Source organism: Solanum tuberosum, unplaced genomic scaffold, assembly GCF_000226075.1.
Source record: "Solanum tuberosum cultivar DM 1-3 516 R44 unplaced genomic scaffold, SolTub_3.0 scf00161, whole genome shotgun sequence".
Classification (NCBI taxonomy): domain Eukaryota; kingdom Viridiplantae; phylum Streptophyta; class Magnoliopsida; order Solanales; family Solanaceae; genus Solanum; species Solanum tuberosum.
In genome coordinates this window covers 1,157,260-1,174,822 of record NW_006239086.1, presented here as the reverse complement: position 1 = coordinate 1,174,822, position 17,563 = coordinate 1,157,260, and the positions used below count along the sequence as shown (strand labels likewise).

General features: G+C 38.6%; 1 long non-coding RNA gene across 1 annotated transcript; it reads left to right on the top strand.

The window, feature by feature from the left end:
• Nucleotides 1-1,456: 1,456 nt before the first annotated feature.
• LOC107061724 (uncharacterized) lies at nucleotides 1,457-4,752 on the top strand. The gene is made up of 2 exons (XR_001474172.1): nucleotides 1,457-1,969; nucleotides 4,429-4,752. It is a non-coding gene; the product is annotated as an uncharacterized lncRNA (long non-coding RNA).
• Nucleotides 4,753-17,563: the final 12,811 nt, after the last annotated feature.

The following is a 17,563-nucleotide window of genomic DNA, read 5'->3' as shown; positions in this document are numbered from 1 at the left end:
TACATCTATACAGAGTTTCTATTGAATCAAGCCACAAGTATCAACATATGCCCGAATTACATCAAAATAGATATTCTCTCTTTACTCATTATATTTTGAAGGTGTCATTGTCCAAAGGCACCATCTTTCATGGCATGTGAACATCATTTCATGACCTAAGGATTTTATTTCTACTTATCATGATCTGAAGCGTCATATTCTAAGGGCATCATTTTTCATGACCCACGAACATCATCTTCATGGCCTAAGGATTTAATTTATGCTTACCATAATTAAAATGTGTCATAGCCTAAGACATCATCTTCATAGTCTTAAGGAAAATATCATGGTCGATATGGAAAATTGCATGATGTTTATATTTTACCGTTTATTCGATATATCTGCCCTAATCACTTTATCTAGTCGTATCACAAGCTACATGTTTGGAGATTGCAGACAAGTTCAAATGCCCTTTAAGATACGACTGTCATTCTTATATTTATCGCAACAAAGGCCCTCTCATTTTGTCTCTACTCATTTGATCCTTTGCACTATTCATTCCATCTCCCTATCAATTCAAGCTGCTATCGTTTTCGTCTGAATATTTTACCATTATTTCAATTTTAGGAGCTTCATTTGTTCCTAAATATAGAACTACACCCGACCTGATTTTCATAATATCAAAGATATGTAGGCGACTTAAGATCAAAGTCTCAGCCATACCATCTTCCAACTCCATGTCATATCAACTAATCCAACTAACATTTTTCTGTTGGTCCAAAATATCGGCTACTTAGTCAACGTTGGTTGCCCGGCAATTCATTGTTCATTCTCAAGCAACCAAGGGGCATCTGTTCACACCCAATATTGACCGACCTATAACCTTTTCTGAATTGCTATTTGATTGAATATGTATTGCAAAACCTTTTTTCCTTATTTTACGAGTTCAAAATTTAAAGTAATTTTATGTAAATAATTAATATCCATGATTTACAAAGTTTATGGTAATTATTTTTCTTATAAAATTATTATTTTTCTTATTATATTTATCGGTTGAAACAATTATTTTACTTATCGATTTAAGTTTTAAATTATTTAAGTATGCTTATTTTATATATTAAAAAAAATCTATTATGTGTAGTACTTTATTTAATTAAATAGCAATTCTTAATCTTTCCTTAAATTATAGCCTATTCTATTCCAATTTATTTAATTCATAGCCCTTTTTTCCATTCAATTTCATTGTAATTGTAGCCTTTCCTATCCAATTCATTTCAATTATAGCCATTTCGACCAATGTCAATCCAAATATCTTGAAGTCCCTCCTTTTAATCTCAACCTTCCACCACGTGGAATTCTCCAAGATGAAATCTCAGCCGATCAAATTCTTAAATCCAACGGTCCATATCCTTTACTCCTTTTCTTTCCTTTTTTAATAGACCAAAACTCCTAACCCAATTTTTCATTCTCTCCTCTTCCTCTTGAGAAATTCAGCAGCCGCACCACCCTATACCTTCCTCTCCGCCATCTCTTTCCTCCCCCGCCTAACGTCGCTGCTCCAGCCAAAGAGCTCCGGTCAGCAGCCATGAAGAGCGGATCAGGCGACCCCTTTCTCCCTCTCGTCTCTCTATTTTCTCTGGCGAAGCCTACTCGCCCTTCCTCTTCTCTATTTCCGGCGACAATAGCAGCGTCCAGCGAGGCAACAGCTCCAAATAGCCACTCCGACCTGTGAGGAGACGGCGAACCAGCAGCAGCGACCTCCGGCCAACGTGCTTTGAATAAAAAAGAGATTACAAGCCATCATCTGCCAGTCGCTTCGCTCTTATCCTTCACTTCGGCGAGACAGAGCATCCACAGCGAAGCTCCAGCACTGGTGAAGCCCCGACCAACGGCTACAACGACAACAACAACAACATGGTGATTTCGCTGCTCCGACCGTAAACGAAAAGCAAAGCAATTGATAAGGCAGATCTTTACAGATCCGTCCCAGGTATGATTTTCTTTATTCGAAACTCAAATCTTCATGCATGTGGGTTGGTTGTTCTTGAAATTTCATGCTAATATGTGTGATTTTTAGTTTATACTTAATATTGCAATTATCTAGCATGCTATGGTGTTGTTTGTGTTAAATTTTCGCCTCTTACTTCATGTCGATGTTCACCTTGAGGTTTGGAATAATTTGTGAATTCTTGATAGTTTGTTGAGTAATTGTTTCCTTGTAAAATCATGTTTCAGTCTTGATTGAGAACCAATATGTTATTCTCCATTTGCTCCTAATATTATGAATCCGCATGGATGCCTTGCCTATTTTATGTCAATTTGAATCTTTTGTCTTATAAATAACTCTAATTTTTACTTGTCTGGTTATGGTAAATGAATGTTGATATATGTTTTTGAGCTGTAATTATTGTCTTTCTTTTAAATAATTATTTCTTGCCTTGGTTGATTCTCATATTTATTTTATTTGCTTTCATGAATTGATCATAGTTTCCTTAAATAAAGTTGGCCAGATTCTTACATGTTATATTTTGGGTAAAGGCTATATTCTTTTGAGGAAAAAGAATTTTGTTGATTTTACTTTTCTTCATTAATGAAATAAAATTTCCGTAATTGCTTATAATTAATTCTCTTCCCTTATTGTGGTGCTCTTCCATCATCTATATAAAGTGTCCCTCATTCTCTTCATTCTTCACGCTAAAAACACTTTAACAAAAATAGAATACACTATCTACTCTTAAAAAGAAAAAGAAAAATTCTTGAAAACGTTCGAAAGTTCTTTCTCTGTTGTGTTCCTGTTTCGGGTTGGATATTCTGCTAAATACTTCATTGCTGATAAATAAATAGGAAACGGCCAAAAATACCCCTCAACTTTGTTTTATTGATTGACTATGCCCTTAGCGTTAAAATGAAGTTATTCTTACCCTTGCCGTTACTAATTTCATCATTTCTGCCCCTCAATTGGATGGAAAGCCCCAAATCAACTAAAATTATTTAATTTTACTTAAATTACTCAATTTTAATCCGATCTGACCCACCTGATAATATATAACCCACTTCTGTTCATCTTCATCTTTTTAAACTTGTGCTCCTTTCCGAATTCTCTCATGTCTGCTTGCAAAGACTTATCCTCTCTGGCAATGGCCCTAGATGGCCAGCCACCATGGCGCCATCCTCCCCTCTTTGTCCTTCTTTCTTCGTTTTTTTCTTTCATTCTGAAAATTATATGCATTATCCAATCACTAGATTTGTTATCTTTGATTCTCAATCAGTGTAAAAGAATAATTGATATCAAATCAAGCACCAAGTAAATGTTGTAGCTAAATTCAAACAGGCAAAAATAAAATTTTAAAAATTTAGCCCCTTGTTTGCCAGACCTTATGGTGAAATAGTCCACCGAGAAATCCAGTCAATTTGATTAATTATCAGTCACTTTAACGAGTTCTAGAGCTCAAGCTATAACTAGAGGCCATTGGGAGCTTATGAAAATGGTCAAGAACATGATTTCAACTTGTTTTGAACTTTCTTTAAAGGATTTTACTGAGCAGCCAAAATTCTTGGAATCTCAAAAAGAATGCTTAATCAATAAAAACAGAAAAAAAGCAAGTTGTGCAGAACAAAATGAATACTAAGAAGAATAAACAAATTAGGAAAGCAAAGAACACTAGGTCCACCAACAATGAAAGTCACAAGACATGCCCCCATCACCACAGACTCTAGTATACCCATCAACAGCATATCAAACATTAAGCTCATTACAACACCCAACAAATTGAACAGAGTAATGATGAGAAGTAAATATCCAACATTTGTCAAGAGGGATCCCCATTTTCTTTGAGATGAAAGAACAAGAAGAAGAATTAATCAACAAATAGGGTTTTTTTGAAATGGGTATTGTAAATGGAATTAATTTTATTTGGGTTAAGATAGATAGAAGGTTGGGTGCAGGTTTTAAATGGAAATGGGTTGTTTCAAAGGAATTCAGGTTAATTTTAGTTGATTTGATGCTTTCCATACAATTGAGCACAAATGATGAAATTAGTAGCGGTAGGGGTAAGAATAACTTCATTTTAATGGTAAGGGCATACTCAACCAATAAAACAAAGTTGAGGCGTATTTTTGACCTTTTTCTCAATAATAAATCTACTTAATCGGTTAGATTTCTTCATTAACTTGGTCTTTATTTGTGTATTAATATTATTTACCTTATAGTACAAGTTTACATACTTTTTTATTTATAATAAATAAAAGGAAGCATCCGGGTCAGTTTTCTTATCCCTTCTTTATTTGTGTTTGATTTTATACTCTCCATGACTTGTTTGAATTCTTGTATGTTTGTTTTCTGCCCTTTTATATGAAATAATTAATATTATGTAATTAATGTTGTTATCTTGATATTATACTGCCTTTATGTGTTGTATATTTGCCAGTATCTTCCTTTTTGTTTAGCAGGGTTTTGAACTTCAGGTTCAAGATGTCGAAGAGTTCGCCTGGGGACGGGATTCCGGAAAGATTTAGTTTTGTTTAGATTTTTCTGTATTATTTTATTTGCTTTGTTTCGGTTTTTGTAATAATTTTGTAAACTCCAACTGCTCCATATATATTGAATGAAATAACTTGGGGAACCGTCTAAGGGGAGGGGATATACGTGCTATAACTGTTTTTATCTTATTATATGTGAATGTTATAGATAATCTACCTATATTGTTAAATCACATAAAATTAGGCAAGCATATCTATTTAATAATTGGCCTAGAATTTATAACTTTGTTTCAATTAATTAATTCATCTTCATCATGTGTTGTGCTATATAATCTTGGAACTTTTTTTAGAATCTGGTCTCGTATGTCAATACTGTTAAAATCAGAAACTGTTTAATCATATAATTAGATGTAATGAAATAATTTAAACCTGTCAATCAATTTGAAATCATGCTTATAGGTATTCATTAATTATCTTTAGCATGTTATGCCATAGAATTCATGCCTATAGGATTTCAATTAATTTTCAACATGTATTTGGGTTAGAAATTATGTTTGTGGGCTTACCTTAGTTTGTTTGTCGCATATTATATATGGGTAAGAAATCATGTTTAGGACCTAACCTTGTAAACATGTTAATTAATTAGATTTTAAACAACTTTAGCATGTTAATCAGCAGGTAATTAAACATTTTGGTTATTTCAAAATGTTAAATTATCATAATAATAAGGTCAGCATGTTAATTTATCAGATTTTCAACAACTTTGGCTTGTTAATTAATTAGTTTAATAAGACTTTAATAACTTAGGTATGTCAATTAGATTATTTAATCAGATTTTTACAACTGCAGCTTGTTAATTAATCATATTATAATAAATTTTGCATGTTAATCACATAGAAATCCTTCCTATAGAATTTACATAAATTTGAGCGTGTCGACTGTTTTGATATTCTGATCTAGGCCCTTGATAGTTTTTCAGCATGCTACCCGTATTAGACATCCTTTAGGATCTGGTAATTTGATTTCAACATGCAATGAATTAAAAAAATCTCAACTGTTTAAATGCTGATATGCCCTGATTAAATCCTACCCAAAATAATTAATTTCTTCCTTAATATATTTTCTGCACCATAAATTACTTTTCTACCCCTTCTAAAAATTAATAATTATTTTGTTATGTTGTTTGTTTGTATTTTGTGTGCACACACTCTAAGCATGAAACCTTTCACTTTTTAATTGTATTTGCAAGCATGCTAAATAACCTAACCTAGAGGCTAATTTGAGATTTTGCAACACATCAGTCTCGGAAAGAGCTAATTTTAGAAAGAGCTAAATTGAGAATTTGGCAAGTTAGATTAGAATAGGACATAATTAGGCATTGAGGACACTAATTGTTGAACTAAATTGTAACATTCCGAAAATTTCTAAGTTGACACTCGAGTCATTCTTTATGGTGAATAAGTTTTTTTTCAAGGGATTCAAAACTTTCTTAGATGTTAAGGTCGCTAAAACTTCACAGCGTAAAGCTGAGTTGGAAATTTTCCTTCTAATTAAATTTCTCTATGAGATTATTCTTTGTTCAACTTCAAACGACCATAACTTTCAGTACAAGATGATTTAGGTAGCCCACGAGATATCAAATTAAAGATCGCTGAGTCCTCTTTACAATGCCACCAAGTTTGCTAAACTCCAAGTTCGGATGAGGGAGATATGCTCGTTTGAGTTCAACTTGTCCAATTAAGGAAATTCATCCATTTTAAGGAGGGGTATTTTGGTCTTTTCCATACCCCACTTGTCTAAAACATTTTTCCCACCTAGGTTAAGGGGTCTAATCAGATTGAGTCAATTGGGATTCATTCTAAAGCGTTCAAGAAACTAGGGCAAAGTTCAAAAGGAGAAAAAGGGAGAAAATTTCTAGCGTTCATCGAGTTTGGAGGTTTTAGCCATGAATTCAATTCTTTCGAGGTATGTAAGCTTCCATAATGTTGGGTTTGTTCCCCCGCATGCCAATCTTGTAAAATTTTACCGATGAATTCATTCTTGAAGTTGATTATGGAGTTCTTGAGTATTTCTTGAGTTTAATTGGTAATAGAGTTTTGTTTTGAGTTCTCGAGGCAATGGTTTGCGAATGAGTTGAGTTAATTGATAGTTCTTTGCATGAGTTTCGCTAGAATTGTTCTAGGTTATGAGAATTCGTGAATTTTGACCTTTAGATTTTCAATGGGTATGAGTAGAATCGAGTTTGAGAGAGGAAGAAAAGATCGGGCAAATAATTGCGCCTAGGTCCGCATTGCGGAGGCGCTAAGATTTTTAGTCCCCAGATAATTACCCCTTCTCAGCATCGCAGAGAGGATACATAGTCTTCTGTCTCAAAATTATTTTGTGACCAAAAATAATAATTCTTCTCCGTGTTGCGCCCATGCTCTCTAGTTTGTGTCTTCGCTCGTTTCTCATTATCAACTATCTAAACTTCATTTAATCATTGAGAGATCCTATATCCTAATCATAATTCTTTAATTCACATTTGAAATTCAAGATTGAGTTGAGAGTAAAGTTCGAGAGAGTCCTTTGAGTCATTTTGAGAAGTCTTTTGCAAACTTTTAAAACTTATTTAAGACTTGAGTACTTGAGTATGAGGATGAGGAGAATTGCGTTTCATTTTTCAAAATGAATATAAGGGAACTAAATATTTCCAAGAGTAAATACTTTTATATTTAAAATAAGGGAAAACCTTGATTTCCAAATGAGTTCATGAGGAGTTGTGAGCTTTATCTCTTTTAAGAGAATCTTTTGAGTAATAATCTCAAAGTTGAGAATGAGGAAATGTTTTTAAACATATGAGAATGAGTTATTTTATTGGGAGTAGTATTGAACATTGATATGAGGACGAGTTCAGACAACTCAAAGTCCTCATAAACCATGTATGCCAACATGGGTAAATGGTCATACTTTTTAGATGATTCCTTATTGTTTTAAAGCATAACTTAGTGGATCCACTTAGTTGAGGATGTCTTATACTACGACAAGGTATAGGACAGTTTTGGCAGCGTGGCCGAGACGCTGTATCATCACATAGCTCATAGTGATTGTTGTCGGTTAGAGAATCTCCCAAATAAGAGTAAAAAGGTGTTATTGAATTTTTTTTAAAATACATTGAGTTGTTATTTACTGTTTTAAAAGCTTTCTTTATTATGTATCCTTATTGTTGCTTTTATGTTGAGTTGAGTTGAGTATTTCTGAGTTTGAGTGTCTTTGAGTATCCTTGAGTTGAGTTGGGTTGAGATGAGGTGAGTATGTTCTTCCTTTTTATCACTTCAAGATTATGTTTGTGCTTTAGAATTCTCCTTGCATGCTCGTACATTTCATGTATTGACGTCATTTGGCCTGCATCTTTCATGATGTAGATACAGGTAGCCAGGGTCATCAACATGTGCTTCGTTGATACCACTTGCAGTCCCAGAGTTTGATTGGTGAGCCTCCTTACTTTTTGGAGGGCTCCACACTTCGCTTTTATTTTCAGTTTGTTAGGATGATCGGGGGTCTTGTCCCTACATCCATCTTAGTACTTAGAGGCTTCATAGACAGTAGAGTTTTGAGAAGTCTGTTTCATTTTCAATTGTTAATGTTCTAGACTTGAGTTGCCACTTTTGGCAAGTTGAATGTTTTTTTAATATTCTGAGTTATTTATTTTGAGACCTTTGAGAAATCTTTACTTTTGAGTGCATATATAGTTGAGCAAGTCTTTGGCTGAATATTGAGCCAGGCCAAGGGTTCGCTTGGGGAGCATCAATGGTTCTCGAGTGCCAGTTACACCCAAGGTGTAGGCTCAGCGCATGGCAAACTTTGTATTAGAGAACAGAGTTCAGGAGTCCTAGGGTGTCTATGAAGTCGTGTTTGCAAATTCCTGGTTATCGGTGTGAAGCGCACCACATCTATAATTAAGAGGCTGCAACATTTAGGAAATAATTTACTTCCTTCTTACTCTTTTTCGTGCGATAGAGTTCAACTCTATAAAAGTTTCCTTCTAATTCATGCTTACGCATATCTTTTCAAATCATTCCTCTACGAAGAGCTGTTCGAGGTCGTCCTACTAGGAGGAATGCTGATCCTTAGGATCAAGGGGTACCCAATGCACCTGAAGTGTAAACCCAAGGAGAGGTCACTAATGCTGAGTTCTGGGATGCTATCCGGATGTTGCGTCAAGTTGTGGCCAATCAAGTTGGCCACCAAAGAGGGGTTCGACAGGATGTGGTTGATACACCTGGAATCCGTGAGTTCTTGAGGATGAATCCTCCCGAGTTCACTGGTTCAAGTGTCACCGAGGATCCGGAGAACTTTGTGGAAGAGTTGTAGGAAGTGTTTGAGGTGATGTATGTTGCAGATGTTGAGTATGTGGAACTAGTTGCATACCAACTGAAGGGTGTTGCTAGGGTCTGGTATGACCAATGGAAGAAGAGTAGAGCTGAAGGGGCACTAGTTGTGAGTTGGGTTGTGTTCGATATGGCATTCTTGGGGCGTTTCTTCCCCCGTGAGTTGAGGGAGGCGAAGGTAAGTAAATTTCTGAAATTGAAGCAGGAATCCATGAGTGTGCATGAGTACAACCTCAAATTCACTCAACTGTCCCGCTATGCTCCGGAGATGGTTGCTGACATAAGGAGTAGGTTGAGTCTATTTGTATCTGGGTTGTCTCGCTTGTCAAGTAAGGAAGGAAAGGCACCTATTCCGATATGAGATATGGACATAGCTAGGCTTATGATCCATGTGAAACAAGTTGAGGAAGATAAGATGATAGATACAGAAGAGTTTCAGAACAAGAAGGCTAAGACTACAGGTAATGAGTCCGGACAGTAGAAGACCGGAAATGCAAATCAGTCATCTTTTCAACAAAGGACAACTAGACCTACTCCATCATCTGCTAGTGCATATGTACCAAAGAATAAGGGTGAGTTCAAGAATAAGAATTTGCAAAACTTCAGAGCTAGATTCCTACATGTGCTAAGTGTGGTAGAAACCACCTAAGAGTGTTTCGTGATGGCTCCAGTGGTTGTTTCAAGTGTGGTCAAGCAGATCACTTCATGAGAGAGTGCCCTAAGAACAGGTAGGGAAGTGGTAATGGGGGCAATAGAGCCCAATCTTCAGTGGCTCCGCTAGACAGAGCTGCACCTAGAGGAGCTACTTTAAGGACATATGGAGGAGCAAACCGTTTGTATGCTATCACCAGTCGCCAAGAGCAGGAAAATTCGATGTTGTCACTGGTTTGATCAAAATATTTTCTTTTGATGTATAGGCATTGCTTGATCCAGGTGTGAGTCTATCTTTTTTGACTCTTGATGTTGCTATGAGGTTTGATATTCTTCCCGAACAACTTCTTGAGCCCTTCAATGTTTTCACACCTGTTGGTGAGTCTATTCTAGTTGAGAGAGTTTATCGTGATTTTGCCATTTTTGTCAATCACAAGGACACCATGGCTGACTTAGTTGAGCTAGATATGGTGGATTTTGATGTTATTCTAGGTATGGACTGGCTTCATGCCTGTTATGCCTCAGTTGATTGTAGAACTCGAGTTGTAAGTTTCCAGTTTCCAATTGAGCCAGTTATCAAATAGAGGAGTAGTTCAACAATGCCTAAGGGTCATTTTATTTCGTATCTTAAGGCCAGAAAGTTAGTTTCCAAGGGGTGTATTTATCACTTAGTCTGAGTTAATGACTCTAGTGTTGAGACACTACATATTCAGTCAGTTCCAGTTGTGAGTGAGTTTCCAGATGTCTTTCCAGATGATCGTCCCAGAGTTCCTCCTGAGAGAGAAATGGACTTCGGTATAGATATTCTTCCTCTATTCCTCCATATAGAATGGCTCTAGTTGAGTTGAAAGATCTCCTTGATTTTTTTTAATTCGACCCAGCGTCTCACCTTGGGGAGCTCCGGTCTTATTTGTGAGGAAGAAAGATGGTTTACTTAGGATGTGTATTGGTTACCGCCAATTGAACAAGGTCACTATCAAGAATTAGTATCCTCTTCCGAGAATTGATGATCTATTTGATCAACTTCAGGGTTCCACTTGTTTTTCCAACATATACCTCAGATCAGGCTATCACCAGTTGAGGGTAAGAGAGAGTGATATTCCAAAGAAAGCATTCAGGATTAGTTATGGTCATTATGAGTTTCTAGTTTTGTCTTTTGGTTTGACTAATGCTCTTGCAGCGTTCATGGATCTTATGAACAAAGTGTTTAAGCCTTATCTTGATATGTTTGTTATCGTATTCATTGATGACATCCTAATTTATTCGAGGAATGAGAAAGATCATACTAGTCATCTCGAAGTAGTTCTCCAAACTCTCAGAGATACATAATTTTATGCCAAATCTTCCAAGTGTGAGTTTTGGCTTGAGTCATTGGCATTCTTAGGCCACATTATTTTTGGTAATGAAATACGAGTTGATACTCAGAAGATTGAAGCAGTGCAGAACTGTCTTAGACCCACATCTCTAAGTGACATAAGGAGTTTCTTAGGAATTGTTGGTTATTATAGGAGGTTTATCGAGGGTTTTTCGTCCATATCATCCACGCTGACTAAGTTGACTTAGAAAACGACTAAGTTTCAATGGTCTGAAGCTTGTGAGAAGAGCTTTCAAGAATTGAAAACTAGGTTGACTACTGCTCAGTGTTGACCTTATCGGAGGGTACACAAGGCTTTGTTGGTGTATTGTGATGCGTCGAGAGCTAGATTGGGTTGTGTATTGATGTAGAATGGCAAAGTTATAGCTTATGCCTCTTTGACAACTTAATATTCACAAGAAGAATTACCCGACCCATGATCTAGAGTTGGCTGCTGTAGTGTTTACCTTGAAAATATGGTGCCATTATCTTTATGGTGTGCATGTAGATGTGTTCACCGATCACAAGAGTCTTCAGTATGTATTCAATCATAAAGAGCTTAATCTCAGACAGATGGGGTGGTTGAAGTTACTCAAGGATTATGGCATGAGTATTATCTATCACCCAAGTAAGGCTAATGTTGTTGCTGATGCTTTGAGCATGTTATCTATTGGTAGTACTGCCCATGTTGAGGAAGGTAAGAAATAATTGGCTAAAGATGTGCACAGGCTTGCACGATTGGGAGTCCGGTTGTTGGATTCCAATGAAGGCGGAGTGGTGGTGATGAATGGGACTGAATCATCACTAGTGTCTGAAGTGAAGGAGAAACAAGACCAAGATCCCGTTTTGCTTGAATTGAAGGCAAATGTTCATAAGCAGAAAGTGATAGCTTTTGAACAAGGGGGAGATAGTGTATTGAGGTATCAAGGTAGATTGTGTGTACCTAGGGTGGATGAACTCCAAAAGAGAGTCATGGAAGAAGCTCATAACTCCATATATTAGATCCATCCTGGTTCCACAAAGATGTATCGTGACTTGAGGGAAGTCTATTGGTGGAGTAGTATGAAGACGTGTATTGCAGAGTTCATTGCTAAGTGCCTGAATTATCAACAAGTTAAGGTAGAGCACCAAAGGCCCGGTGGTATGGCTCAGAATATAGATATTCCGGAATGGAAGTGTGAGACGATTAATCTGTATTTCATTACTGGTTTGTCGCGGTCTCGAAGACAACATGATTTGATTTGGGTGATTGTAGATCGAATGACTAAATCAACTCATTTCTTGCCAGTAAAGACTACCTATTAAGTAGAGGATTATGCCAAGTTATATATTCAAGAGGTAGTCAAACTTCATGGAGTTCTAGTGTCTATCATTTCAGACAGAGGTGCACAATTCACCGCACAATTTTGGAAGTCTTTCCAGAAAGGTTTGGGTTTGAAGGTAAATTTGAGTACTGATTTCCATCCTCAGACTGATGGTCAATGATAACGCTCAATTACACCTCATCCAATTCTAGGTGTAGGCGATCACAATCTAATATAAACCCAACAGAAAGTTGGAGTCGAACCCACAGGGAGTTGTACAAAAAGGAATTCAATTAAAAAGTAAGGATTGTGCTCTAGTCGTTTGTAGAAGTAAACATTATCGAAAACAAATTAGAGTAAATTAAAGGGGTTCGACAACAAGTGTCAGATGAGGGGATTTGGTTTGTTAAGTAACAACTACAACAATTACGAAAACAGGGGAGTAATTGATGAGTCCACAAATTGGACTCATTTAGGGCTTTGTTTTAATGGAAATAGTGTCCTTGAATGCTTGTTTTACCCCAATACCTGATTAAAATGCTGAAGTTTCAGGTATTTGAAGTTTTCGTGGAAGCATGAACACTTACACGCAAAACATAAAAAATAGGGTTGAAAAGAACAAGAAATGGAATCCTGTGGATCATTGAGTTTAACTTGGCCAGTCGCTGAAACGACAAAAGCCGCCCTTCGTTCCAGTACGGGAAGACTTGAAGGTAGTGGATCAAAAGGCGAGGAAAAGAGCAGTCGGCGGGTCGCCGATCAGTTCCGCGAAGCAGTACTGTACCGCCCAATGATCCAGAATGCAAGGATGCTAAAGGCAAGACACTGAAGACGATGAGCTGACCAAAGGGCGGATCGCTGAGCTTATCGGCGATCTCAACTAATGTCGCCGAACAATCCTCTGCAACACAATCTGTGTAAACTATAAATACTATTTAGATTTGTAGTCTTAAGGGGGATTGGAGTGTGGAACAATTATTATTATTATTTTCACTTTAGAACATAATCTAGATATTTTTTTCTCAAGTTTGGAGAGGGTTTTGTGGAGACTTAAAGAAATGAGTTCTTCTTCCCCAAGTTTGGAAGTGGGTCTTCGCTATTCACTTCCCTTTGCTTAATTCAAGGTTTAATTTCTTATACCCAGTTGATTTCATTATCATGTTAGGTATAATTTCTTATTTCTTGATGTATGGCTAAAAACCCCCATTCTTGGGGTGTGATTTAGCAAATATGGGTTGATATTCTTGTTGGGTGTTGCTTATTGATTGGTTAGATGTATGTTAATGGTTATTTCACCTAGTGGTTGTGGTTTAATCTAAAGGGTTTGTAGTTGCAAATACAAAGCCACCCATGTGTTTTCGGCTTGCCCGAGAGGGAGGTCGCAAAACCAAAACCACTAGACTGATGGCCTAAGGAGTGGGTCGACATGAGGTTCAGCCCGAGAGGGTGATCCCTAGTCCCCATATCCTAACACTCAGCTCGAGAGAGTGAGTGGGGTAAGGCGTAGGCTGGTCTTCATGCGGCAAATGGGTGTCCGAGAGGAACGCATTTGAAACGGGGTAAGTTGCCCGAGAGGGAACTTATTTCCATTTAAAGCTTTGCCTAGTCACTATTATCTTGCAAAATTTTTATTGAAAGCATGTTCCAAGCGATTTATCTCAACTTGTATTGCGGTCACATCCCAATAACCTTTCCCCATACATGATTTTCTTGTTTATTTTGCTGTTTTAGCACTTGTTACAAAACCCCCATTTGATATTTGACACTTTCGTGTCACCCCCTTTAATTTACTATGTCTTTTATCGCAAACGTCTTTAACTATGACTAACTTGAATGAAATTCTAATTGACTATTAATTCTCAAAACCGCTCTCTTGGGACACAATCCCAACCCTTGGTTGGGTTACTATATTATCGACGATCGGAGACACTCATAGCGTAGGTCAGTGTCGTTGGTCACGATAAACATCAAAATGGCGCCGCTGTCGGGGAGTGGTGTTATTTGAGAATTCTTAGTTTAATAGGACTTTTGTTCTTACTAGCGGTAGTTTACTAACTTTACTCTTAGTTTTGGTTTTCTTTGAGTTTTTGATTTTATACAGGCACCTTAAGAATGGCCGAAAGAAGTGGTGCCAAGTTAACTGAGGCGAATCAAGAAGTCGAGGGTGATTTCATGTTAACTGCGCTGGTAACTCAGCTGAACAGCTTGGCCACCAAGATCTCAGAGGTGGAAAACCAGTGCACAAGTCTTGGGAGGTACATGCCCCTTCATGAGCGGAGGAATCTAAAAACAATGAACACAGCTTTGTTGAGGATACATTGCAAATCATTCTCCTAAAGGTCATTGAACATGACCGAGTGATAAATGAGATAAAGGAGAATATTGAAGTGTTGAACCAAATGGTTGGTTCTCACTCTAGATCGATCCAACTGATCAGGTCGCTCTTGAGTTACGCAGTGGCTCCCCTCCACTCAAATGAACTATTGGGGTTGCCTGGTAACGCTGGGGTCGAGCCCAATAAGGGAGATTGAGTAAGGACTTATGTTATGCCACGACATAAAATAAGGCGCTTCTTGGGAGGCAACCCAAGGTTTTACTTTTTTTTTTTAATTAGTTATTCTGTTCGAATAAGGGTGTGCTGATTTTGTAAGGTAAAATGCGAAAGGTGTTGAGTAGTACAGGATGGCGAGCCAAGGACCAAGTGGGTGAGTCGCCGAATCTATCCGTGATTCCGACTTAATCCACCGTTGGGACCCCAAAATAAGGGATGTCCTGTAAAACTCGGTGAGGTAAGTAGTCTTTCAGCGCATCGCCGATGCTATCGGCGACTTGACTAACGTCGCCGAAAGACTTGGAACTGGACGGTTAATATATTTCCAAAGACTTCAAAACTTTCAAACCATTCACTTTCCCTCGCTTTTATGCTTCACAAATTCACCCTATATTAGTATTTTCAAAGTTAGTGTCTTCAATTAGTATTATAGTTGTCAATTGGTGGTCGGAACTAGGATTTCTTTGCTGCCTAGCATTACAAAAAGCTATTTGATCGGCATACAAGGTTAGTCTCTAAAACCCCAATTTTATTTTGAAATTTTTGCACTCATTTGCAGTTATAGTATTAGGATGACGTGTGCTGGGCCTCTCTAATTGAAATAGGTTGCTATGATGATGTTTTCAATTCGTAAACTTTGCCTAAAATGCTTAAATGATTGAATGCCTTAGTGTTTGCACTTTGAATTAATTGATATCGATAGGGGTGTTGCATGTTAGTTGTTAGGGTGATTGGGGGAAGTCTGAGTATCTCGAGAGTGATGGGTAGTGCGGGTCTTGTTTGAATTCCATTAGTGTATGCTTTGATTTGATTTTCTCGGATTGGGGGATTGAATTCGAGAAATTGGGTGGAAAATAGGCACGTTGGGTCAATTGGCCAGTTAAGTTAAGCTCGCTGAACGACTCGGCGGTTCGCCTAATGTCCCCACCCCGCCGATGATTTGGCACCTCAATTGGAGTTTGATTCTGTAACCTTTGGTGAGAAGTTTGAAGGCACCGAAAATGCTCGGCGACTCGCCGAAGATAATATAATCGCCTTTTATCTGCATCCCTGGAACCCTGTTGCACTGTCACTTTTGGTGGCCATATCCTGCTCGCCAAAAGTAGTCGGCGATTCGCTGAATGATCCTACCTATCGCTGCTTTCTCCTTATTGTTAAGCAAATTCCTTCGGTGGGCTCGTTTTGGCTCGCCAAAGAGATTCGGTGACTCACTGATCAGATCAGCGAGTTTATCTGCAATAACTTTTCTATACTTGCATTTGAGTTTCTTCTTGATCTTTTGCAGAAATGGTACGCACAAACCTAAACGAGCCCCCTCAGAAAACAACAAAGGGCATTACAATAAATGAAGGAGGATCACATCCTTCACAAAAAAGAAAGCAAGATCTCCCACCGGGAGATAAAGGAAAAAGCAAAAAAACATATAGAAAAGAAAGGAGTAGCTGTGGAGCCAGATTTTGTTGAACCAGAGGATGAACTGCCTCTGTTTGACCGAAGGAGAGCGCTCCGTGCCAGGTCTCAGTCCACAGCCACTAGCACCCCCTCAGCTACCACTTTGCCTAATAATGCACCAGCGCCAACCCCAACACCACCACCAGTGGCTCCTGCACCTCCCGTAGTTCCACTTCCACCGAGATTGCTGAACATATTGAAAGGAGATGGTTTATGCACCATTCTCGAATAGAAATTGCTATCCGTGGAAGGCCTGGAAGGTAAGCATGCTGAGGTGCTTGACACGCTCAGGTATCACGAGTTTGAGCAATTCACGAGGCCATGGGGTACTTACATACCTTCCTGGGTCCGGGAATTCTACTTAGCCTATGGGGAGTTGGTCCCGGAAAGCAGAAAGAAGGCCACTAATTTCTGACCAGTGAAATCGGTTATGGTTAGAGGCAAGGAAGTAAAGTGTCATAACGAACACATAAATGCTGTATTGGGACGACCGCTGCACTCGATACTTCCCTACCATGGTTTGCCTATTGCCCCATCGCTCGATGATTTGAAGGTTTGGTTAGCTCCGATGATCTCTGACACCACCCCGAGGTGGATGGACACGGGAGTCCCCATTGAGAAGAGGGATATGAACACCGCCTTTCGGTATTGGTTTGGGTTCATCATCAGTACTATCATGCCGTCCCAGAATGAGTCCATTCTGCATCATCCGAAGGCGGCTTGCCTTGGTTCTATCATGTCCAGGAGGCAGATCGACCTGGGATTGCTGGTTTCACAAGAGATGGCTATGAGGGCCAAACAGAAACAGACGTCTCTGCCATTTCCTGTACTGATCATTGATCTATGCCGGAGAGCTGGAGTACCACGTGACATTACGAGGGATGTTGAGGTTACCCCATCTTACTCCATCGACATCCGGCGTATAGAAGCCGAGTTCCCACAAGAGGAGATTGATAGGAGAAGGGTACCCTCAACAGATACATCTCCAGAGGTCGATGTTGATGCATTACCAGCAGACACACCTTCGCATACTCTGGCCTCTGAGCCATCAGGTATACTCGATCCTCCCTCCACTTCCTCACAGGCCCCAGGTGTTTCATCATTAGCCCAGCCTTCCAGGATCACTCAGGCCATGATCCTGAAAATGGGACGGCTAGCCTACCCGACGGATGTTAGGGCGACACGATTAGAGAGATCCGTCCAAGAGATGATTGACAGTGCCATCTTGATTGCACTAACCCCTGTTAGAAACACTGTTGATGAACTGACTACCAGAGTCACTGCTTGTGAGAGCGGACAGGGGGAGACACCCAAGGTTTCAGCCCTATAAGCTGAAATAGCCGAGCTGAATAAGGATGTAGCCTATCTGAAGGCCACCGACTTCACATCACTGATGTGGGGAGCAGATGACACAGATATCCCT